Source organism: Salvelinus sp. IW2-2015, linkage group LG11 (assembly GCF_002910315.2).
Source record: "Salvelinus sp. IW2-2015 linkage group LG11, ASM291031v2, whole genome shotgun sequence".
NCBI lineage: Eukaryota > Metazoa > Chordata > Actinopteri > Salmoniformes > Salmonidae > Salvelinus > Salvelinus sp. IW2-2015.
In genome coordinates this window covers 43693854-43704113 of record NC_036851.1, presented here as the reverse complement: position 1 = coordinate 43704113, position 10260 = coordinate 43693854, and the positions used below count along the sequence as shown (strand labels likewise).

Here is a 10260-nt window from a genome sequence, read left to right as displayed (position 1 = left end):
CAGGGTAATGTTACGCAGTTAACTTCTGTTAGATAACTGGAAGGATTTAGCTATGTAAAATAATTTTCCAACAACCATTTTCTATCTAGTTGGACATCTACATTTTCTAGCTATACATGTATTTCAGTGGAGGCTGCTGAGGGGAGGACGGCTCATAATAATGTCTGGAATGAAGTAAATGGAATGGTATCAAAGTGGTTTATTGCATTGACTCCATTCCAGACATTATTATGAACCGTTCTCCGCTGATATAGTGAAATGTCTGTCATATTGAGGTATTTAGCTATAATTAAACCTGATGAATCAAATGGATAGGTGTAAGCAATTATGGTAATTCCAAATGGCCTCAACTAGGTGTCTTTGCTAGACAGACACAGAGGGGTGGGAAGAGAGTGGAAGACAGACAGAGAGAGAGAAAAAGAGAGAGAAAGACAGCAGTGCAAATGTACTTAGACTTGTGTATTTCAACAACTCTTCTCTACCAAACCTGTTAGGCAATCATATGTACCTATGGGGGAAGGGTGGCCAGTCACACATGAGGGGGATTTTTACTGAGGAGGAGAAGGAGGTCGTGCTGACCGAGATGCATGCAGGCCATTTCGGAGTGAAGCGCATGATTGGCAAAATCAACCTACGCTTCTTCTGACGGGAATTGTCAAGGAGGMGGACAGCTGGGCAAGTGAAATAACCTTTTGTTTATCAATCACATTCTATTATATCTGAAATGATTAGGATTTCAATGAATGTCATATCAGAGAGCACACCATGTTTCAATTTGTCACTTTTTGCTTAAAGGTCAGTACCTGTCTAGCCTGCCAGACATTTGAGAGGGTGAAGACTGTTGTGCTGGAGCTGAAGCCCATCAAAGTTGTTTCACCATGGCACATGATCGGTAAGTGTCCCAATTCAAATTTTGCCCTGATGAATTGTTTTGTAGTGGTTGCTTTATTTGACCACAGCACAGTTTAATATTATAGAGCGTGTGTGTGTGGATCAAGGTACGGATGTTATACGTCGTATTCTATCACCAATGGTATGGTTGACTTTTTTTATACAATTTGTTTTCGTTTTTCCACGGTACATAATCAGACATTTCAATATCTTACATTGTCAATAGATATCGCTTTCCTACCCCCTCCAGGTTTGGTGAATGGACCAACCAGACCCTCAAGACTGCCATGGACAAGTCCCTTGATTGGTACCAMGAAGGGTGGGAGAACAACCTGAAGGTAATTCTCTTTGCACACAACAGCAGCATCCAGGCCTGCACACAACAGCAGCATCCCAGGCTCACACAACAGCAGCAATCCAGCCTGCACACAACAGCAGCATCAGGCCTGCCACACACAGCAGCATCCAGGCCTGCACACAACAGCAGCATCCAGGCCTGACACCACAACAGCAGCATCCCGGCCTGCACACAACCAGCAGCATCCCGCCTGCACACAAACAGCAGCATCCAGGCCTGCACACAACAGCAGCATCCAGGCCTGCACACAACAGCAGCATCCAGGCCTGCACACAACAGCAGCATCCCGGCCTCCACCTAGTACGGACAGGAGTCGCAGCTGTTGACTAAAGCAAACAATGCAATTGTATATGTGACGCACACAAAATGTCTTGTCACATTTGTGTTTATGTATTGTTTCTTTGTATTGGGGAAGAATACATTTACTGAAATGTCAGTCCTCCAAGGTTTTGCCATTGCAATGCATTTCTACTACTACTGACATTCGCTTTGCACTGGGACTATATATTATGCGATCCTGTCCCTGTGTTCTCATAATTGAGAGAACCTTTGAAAGAGAAGCCACTTTTTCCTGTTTCATCATTTATCATGCGTTACAGGTCAGTAAAGTGCAAAAATACACTGAATACCACATGTAATGGTTTTGAACAACATAGTAATTGTATAACTTTGTACTAGACAGAAAAAGCATGTCGAGTGTAAAATGAAATGATGGGGGTGCATTCCTTTGATCAAGAAAAAAACAAATGGTTAACTCCTGAACATTTTTTAAAAGACACTCCTGACAATATCCTAAGTGTTAAGAGAATGTAATGTTGTAACTGTGATGTTTAAGATCTTTGTAATTGTTGTACTGTAAATGTTTACTTTTGGCTAGCTCCGGGTCAACTACAGTCAACTAACGTTACATAATTATAACCTAAACAGGTTATTTAAAGTTAAGAGTAAATGTGTTTGGGGTATAAATGTAAAGAATTCTAGGATGTGAATTGGTTTGGAATTTAATATTTTTGATGTGTGAATTGATGTATTTTTGATATGTTTATGAAATAATATCAGAGATTTGAGACAAATTATTAAATACACTTTAAAGAAAACAAAAGAAAACATTTGAAATACAATGAAAAGACAGAAAAGGATGATTTGTACTTGAGAGAATGTATTTGTAATATGAAATATAACTGCATTTATTCCTGTTATCAATCAAGGTGAGACTGAACATCGACAAGAGAAACTGAAGGGGAGCTACCGGAGCAGAATCAAGAAGGGGACCAAGTGCTACGACATCCAGGCAAATTACTTGGTTTGGAAGAAGGACGAAAGGAAGGCGAGACCTGGGAAACCTTGCTGCTTTTCGCTCCTAGCTGGGGTCACCATCTGTTAAAGTGAATATAAAAAATCTCAGATAATAACTATTTGCATTTGCACACAAAATACCCTGAAGCTAGTTTTAGTATCCCTAACACATATTTTTCTCTTTGTCACGTCTAATCCCTCTCCTCCCCCCCCGGTGTTCGACGTCGCCGGTTTACTGTACTAACCTCCAGTCCTGGCAACTATCATTTCGCACACCTACGTTTCATCATGAGGCACACCTGGACTCCATTACCTCACTCATTTATTACTCCTTTATTTGGCACTCCTTTAGGTTCTTTCCCCAGGTAGTATTGTTTCTGTGTTTCATGTCAAGACGCTACTCCTGCGTTGTATCGTTCCGTGTTCTTTGTTATATTAAACCTACCACCTGCTTCTCGACAGAATACTGCCTCACAAAATGGAAGCAGCAGGAAATCAGAACATCTCCCAGATGGTCGACGAGCAAGGATATCTACTTTATCAACACCAAGACCAGCTGGCACAACTGGGGACGGCTATGGAAGAGGTTCTTCACAGTGTTCAACGTCTCGAACATACCTGAGACGCGTTGCCTTCAACTACTGGAGGGTACTCTACCACCAGTCGACCCAGCGAGCCAGCCCATTTAGCAACCCGCCCAGGTTAACAATGCCCGTTTGTCCCTTCCGGATAAATATGACGGCACATCGTTGAAATGCCGTGGCTTCATACTACAGTGCTCCCTCTACTTTGTGCACCAGATGGGAGCCCCCACTACCGAGAGGTCCAAGGTTGCAGGGCTCCAAGGACCCATTCGTCATCCTCACCGACCATCGGAACCTGAGGTACATACGGACAGCGAGGAGGCTGAATCCACGCGAAGCAAGGTCACCTCTTTTCTTTACGAGATTTGACCTCACGCTAACCTATCGCCCAGGTTCAAAGAACGCCGATGCCCTGTCCCGTCTCCACGATTCGGGAGAGGCTCCTGTCCAGAATGTATCCATAAACCCTTCCTCTCGAGTCGTAGCCCCTGTGGTCTGGGATGTACATTTACATTTACATTTAAGTCATTTAGCAGACGCTCTTATCCAGAGCGACTTACAAATGTAGATGTGGACATTCTCCAGGCTCTGGAGAGGGAGCCCGCACCCACTACCTGTCCTCCTGAGTGCATCTACGTTCCCATGGGGTTAAGGGATGGGTTGCTGACCTGGGCGCACACAGCTGTCGTCGCTGGACATCCAGGTATTTCTCATACTACTCAATCTATCTCCGAGAAGTATTGGTGGCCTACCTTGGCGCAGGACGTTATTCGCTACATCAACTCATGTTCTGTATGTGCTCAAACCAAATCCTCCCGGCATGCTCCAGCAGAGGAACTCCTTCCCGTGCCTCAGCATCCCTGGTCTCATCTATCCATTGACTTTATCACTGATCTCCCCTCTGACGGTTTCASCACCATTTTGGTGGTTGTGGATAGATTTTCCAAATCCTGTCGTTTCATCCTTCTCTCTGGTCTCCCTACTGCTGTTCCAGCAGGTCTTCCTGCATTATGGTCTTCCGGAGGACATTGTCTCCGACCGTGACCCCCAATTCACATCATGGGTAGGAAGAGCCTTTATGGAGAAGCTTGAGGTCATGGTCAGCCTCAGTCTAACGGGAAGGTAGAGAGTATAAACCAGGAGCTGGGGAAGTTCCTGAGGAGTCACTGACAGGACCGGCAGGGACAGTGGTCCCAATTCCTTCCATGGGAGGAGTTTCGGCCAGAATTTGTTGCGTCACTCCTCCACCGGGCTGACTCCCTTCCAGTGTGTTCTGGGTTTTCAGCCGGCTCTGGCTCCTTGGACCCCGGGCCAGACCGAAGCTCCTGCGGTGGATGAGTGGTTTAGGCATGCAGAATAAGTGTGGAACGAGGCTCACGTGAGACACCAGCGCACCGCCCACTGCAGGCAGACCGACACCACAGTGAGACTCCTGCGTTCCATCCTGGGCATTGTGTCTGGATCTCTACCAGGAACCTCCCACTCCGCCTGCCCTGCAAGAAGCTGAGTTTGTTTGTTGAACGGCACAACAGTTTGTTGTGCCGTTCAAGGTCAACGAGGTGATGTATAGGTTACAGCTTCCCAGTGACTACTGTATCTCACCTTTTCATGTCTCCCTTATCAGGCCAGTGGTTCCTGGTCCCCTGGCTGATGCTGTCCCCCACGACACCCCTCCACCCCAGACATCGAGAGAGGTCCCGCCTATGCCGTCAGATCCCTACTGGACTCCCGAAGTTGTGGGGGTCGGCTCCAGTACCTGGTGGAATGGAAGGGCTATGGTCCAGAGGAGCGGTTTTGGGTTTCGGTGGAGGACATTCAACATCATCCGTGATTTCCATCTTCGCCACCCGGCCTGCCAGTCGTCCTCGGGGCCGTCCCTCTGGCCGGCGTTGTCCTGTGGCTGGAGCCGCGCGTCGGAGGGGTACTGTCATGCCTCCCCTCCGACGTTTGACGTCGCCGGTTTACTAACCACCGATCATGGCAACCATCAGTACTTGCACCTGGCATCAATCATTATGCGCACCTGCGCTTCATCATGAGGCACACCTGGACTCCATTATCTCCATTAACCTCCCCTTTATCTGGCACTCCCTTAGGTTCTTTCCCCAGGCAGTATTGTTTCTGTGTTTCATGTCGAGACGCTACTCGATACTCGCTACGTTGTATCATTCTTTGTTATATTAATGACGAGTTTGGAGGGTACTATGGTGTTAAATGCTGAGCTGTAGTCGATGAACAGCATTCTTACATAGGRATTCCTCTTGTCCAGATGGGTTAGGGCAGTGTGCAGTGTGATTGCGATTGCGTTGTCTGTGGACCTATTGGGGCGGTATGCAAATTGGAGTGGGTCTAGGGTGTCAGGTAGGGTGGAGGTGATATGGTCCTTGACTAGTCTCTCAAAGCACTTCATGATGACGGAAGTGAGTGCTACGGGGCGATAGTCATTTAGCTCAGTTCCCTTCGCTTTCTTGGGAACAGGAACAATGGTGGCCCTCTTGAAGCATGTGGGAACAGCAGACTGGGATAAGGATTGATTGAGTATGTTCATAAACACACCAGCCAGCTGGTCTGCGCATGCTCTGAGGACGCGGCTGGGGATGCCGTCTGGGCATGCAGCCTTGCGAGGGTTAAACTTACCACCTGCTTCTTGACTCCCAGAGTCTACGTTACAGTCTTCCTAGGTTTACTTAAGTGGGTTACCTCGGTGGAAGCCAACAATCTTCTACAGTTGGAGCAGTTGGACGGTCGGCCACTGAAAGCACCAGTACCTGGTGGAGTGGGAGGGCTACGGTCCAGAGGAGCGGTGCTGGGTTCCGGTGGAGGACATTCTGGATCCCAACATCATTAGTGATTTCCATCTTTGCCACCCGGACCGCTAATCGTTCCTTGGAGGACGGCCCCGAGAAGGGAGACATGGAGAAGGGAGTCATGGAGAAGGGAGTCATGGAGAAGGGAGTCATGGAGAAGGGAGTCATGGGAAGGGAGTCATGTGAAGATCTGATAGGAGTCATGGAGAGGGAGTCCATGGAGAAGGAGATGGAGAAGTATCATGAGAAGGAACATGGCAGAAGGGATCATGGGCAAAGGGACATGAAAAGGGAGACCATGGAGAAGATCATGGAGAGGGAGGTCCATGAGAAATTACGGCGACAACAACATACAGAATTGGTAAGTATATGCGCTTTACAAAAACACCCAGAGCACCGTTGAAAACACAAATCCCAATTGCCTGACAGAGGGTGAGGCTGATTAAAATCCCACTGCCGGGGAATCACTCTGAGGATCTGTGAGAAGCGTTACCGGAGATGGGCATGCGAAAGGGTCAGACATGTTTTTAGATAGGAGTACAGAGCATTTTCACCGGAGAACCACGCGAGAAGCGGACGACATGGCAAAAGAATACACTCATTCCGCGGAGAAGCGGAGTCATCGAGAAGGCAGAGAGTGAAGAGAACATGGGAGCCTTTAGGACTAGGGGCGAAATAGGGAAGCCCGGAAGTTACTATGATGTTAAGATTCTGTAGGATTGAAGGATGCGCCCTTAGAATGTGAGTGCTGGAGAGGAGAGTTACAAGTCTAACACTAAAGCACTAGGTAGGCAGTTTCGTTAGTTGTGCCACAAATATTGATGCTCTCTTCTTTTCCGTCCATCCTGAAAAAGCGCAGTGGTGCAGAGGAGAGACATGAGAGGACAACAACGGACCGTAGTCATGGTGAAGGAAATCATGTCTTTTTTACAAGGGGAAGTCATGAACAGAAAGAAGGGAAGGTCATGCAGACAGGGCACGTCATGGCGACAGAAGGGAAGTCATGGACGAAGGAGACATGAGAGCTGAGAAGACATGGAGAAGGGAACATGGAACAGGCAGACATCAATAGAAGAAGGCGAGTCCATGGAAGAAGGGGAACATGGAGCAAGAAAGGGAGATGGAGAGGAGACCCTGGAGCAAGAAGACCATGGAGCAGACGGAGTCTGAAAAGGGACAGTCGAGGAGAGAAGAAGTCATGGACGAAGGCAAGTCATGGAGAAAGGATCATGGAGAAGGGAAATGTAAGGGAGACATGGAGAAGGGAGACTACTCAGGAAACCATGGAGAAGGGAGAACATGGAGAAGGGAGACATAGGAGAAGGGAGACATGGGAGACAGGGAGTCAGACTGGAGAAGGACTGAGACATGGGAGAAGAGAACATGGAGAAGGGAGATCAATGGAGAAGGAGACATGGAGAAGCGAGCAGCATGGAGAAGGGAGTCATGAGAAGGGATCATGGAGACATGGAGAAGGGAGACATGGAGAAGGGACATGAGAAGGGACATGGAAAGGGAGACATGGAGAAGGGAGACATGGAGAAGGAGCATGGAGAAGGAGACATGAGGAGAGAGCAGAAGAAGGGAAGTCATGGAGAGTGAGACATGGAGACAAGAGACATGGAGAATGGAGACATGGAAAGGATCATGGAGAAGGGAGACATGGAGAAGGGAGGACATGAAAAAGATGGTGAGCGGTAGTCACTGGAAGCTTGTAACCTATACGTCACCTCGTTGACCCTTGAACGCCCACACAAACCGGTCAGCTTCACGCAGGGCAGACGGCCGAGTGGGAGGTTCTTGAACACAATACCCCAGGATGGAAGCCCTACACATCTGTGAAGCCCAATAGACTCAAGTATTGTTAAGCTTTGGTTGACATTACAGCAAAAAATGGTAGTTATCCTTGAGGTTATAAAAATGTACCTCTTCAACTTTACCTCTTCAAATTACTTTAGGATCATTGACTGTCTGAGCCCCCCAGGAGGTATCCCATCACCAGAACCAGTGAGGTTCGAATCAGCTCGATTGTGCTCTGAGTTGGAGGGGGAACAGCTTGAGGTAGGCTATACCTTCCAAAGGTTAAATACATATCTCCCATTTGTAACACTGCACTAATCCATCAACTTATCTCCCAGTAAGTGTAACCTGTGTGTTTGCCTTGTCTACGTCTCTGTCTCCGACCCTGTATCCCTTTAACTCTGCTCCTGTGCTCCAGGACCGATAGGCCCGGTCTGCCCAACATACCAGACGTCGTATCCACCTGATGTCCTCCATTACCAACCACCCTCCAACTTTTCATTACATCAGCTACTGTTATTGTCATGTCATTATCTGCTAAGAAAGAGCAAGACAACTATCATACTGGGCACATCATGTGAGATACACTGACTAACAAAAAACACTAGCACTGCAAACACTCAGAACAAAGAGAGCAGCAGTCCCTGGACTTTGCAGTCTCCCTCTTCAAGTACACCATCCGAGACTGGCTGCCTGTTGAGAACAAGTGACAGGCAGAACCTCCCACCCACACAGCAACCACCTCCTCTATATTCCACACACCAGAATTTAGTATTTTAGTCTATGATTGCCATGTGACTGTACCAAAAAATATCAAAGTTTATGTATTAAAATCTTAAATATTGGCAGGTTGGTTTTCACAGCTGTTTCACAAGGTGATCATTGTAAGTTGTAAGGTGTCCTTTGATGGTATTTAATTGTTCCACATGATGCATCGTTGTAGGGTGTACTAATGAGCTATGCGAGATAGAAAAAAATGAATCATACTAGAGGACTACTGAAATGATATTACTTCAGTATAGATGAGGGAAGCGCAGGTTAAAATAAGAACATGACAGCCAGACAAGCCAGTGTATGAATCAAATGGATTTGCATATGAATGGAGTGGCAATTTGCTGACTTTGTGATCTGTAAGGTAAGTAACATTAATGTGTTAAGTTGATTACTCGTTTTCTTTGCTATTTCTGAAAAGTAGCAATGTTTAGGACATGGATTTCATGTTGTAATGTTAACAAGGTACCCAAAAGTATTTCAAAGTAATGTTTTAATTTTGTTAGCTAAACAAAACTCGTTTAAACAGTGACATTTTTGCGGAAGTCAGCCTTGTTTGCATAACGATGATGAAAATAATGTAATTTACACTGTAATGATTTCCAAAATTCTAATCATTAGGTCATCACACCGTTGATATAGCAACGGACGCTCATAGTTGATTGATTCCCAATGTGACGCAATGGCACACATTTCAAGTTTTGAGGGAGCATGCAATTGGCAGGCTGACTGAAGGAATGTTCACCAGAGCTGTTGCCAGAGAATTCCATGTTAATTTCTCTACCATAAGCCGCCTCCAACATCGTTTTAGAGAATTTGGCAGTACGTCCAACTGGCCTCACAACCGCAGACCACGTGTAACCACGCCAGCCCAGGACCTCCTTACTGATGTCAACGTTGTGAACAGAGTGCCCCATGATGGCGGTGGGGTTATGGTATGGTCAGGCATAAGCTATGGACAACAAACACAATTACATTTTATCGATGGCAATTTCAATGCACAATGAAACCGTGACGAGTTCCTGAGGGCCATTGTCGTGCCATTCGTCCTCCGCCATCACCTCATGTTTCAGCATGGCCCAATGTCGCAAGGATCTGTACACAATTACTGGAAGTTGAAAATGTCCCAGTTCTTCCACAGACATGCCACCCATTGACATGCCACCCAATGTTTGGGATGCTCTGGATCAATGTGTACGACAATGTGTTTCAGTTCCCACCAAAATCCAGGAACTTCGCACAGCCATTGAGGAAGACTGGGACAACATTCCACAGGCCACAATKAACAGCATGAGGTAAATGGTGGTCACACCAGATACTGACTGGTTTTCTGATCCATGCCCATACCTTTTTCAAAAAGGTATCTGTCACAAACAGATACATGTCTGTATTCCCAGTCATGTGAAATCCATAGATGAGCGCCTAATGAATTTATTTCAATTGATTGATTTCCTTATATGAACTGTACCGCCCTTGCTGTCTCTGCCTGGCCAGTTCCCCCCTCGCCACTGGGATTCTCTGCCTCTAACTCCTGAGGTGCTGACCTGTTGCACTCTTGACAACCACTGGGATTATTGTTATTTGACCCTGTTGGTCATCTATGAACATTTGAACATCTTGGCCATGTTCTGTTATAATCTCCACCTGGCACAGCCAGAAGAGGACTGGTCACCCCTCATAGCCTGGTTCCTCTCTAGGTTTCTTCCTAGGTTCTGGCCTTTCTAGTGAGTTTTCCCTAGCCACTGTGCTTCTA

General features: G+C 46.6%; 1 long non-coding RNA gene across 1 annotated transcript; it reads left to right on the top strand.

Annotated features, from left to right (window-relative positions):
* The first annotated feature begins 800 nt into the window (after positions 1-800).
* On the top strand, positions 801-4630 carry LOC139028408 (uncharacterized). The gene is made up of 3 exons (XR_011480633.1): positions 801-892; positions 1142-1229; positions 2458-4630. It is a non-coding gene; the product is annotated as an uncharacterized lncRNA (long non-coding RNA).
* The last annotated feature ends 5630 nt before the right edge of the window (positions 4631-10260 follow it).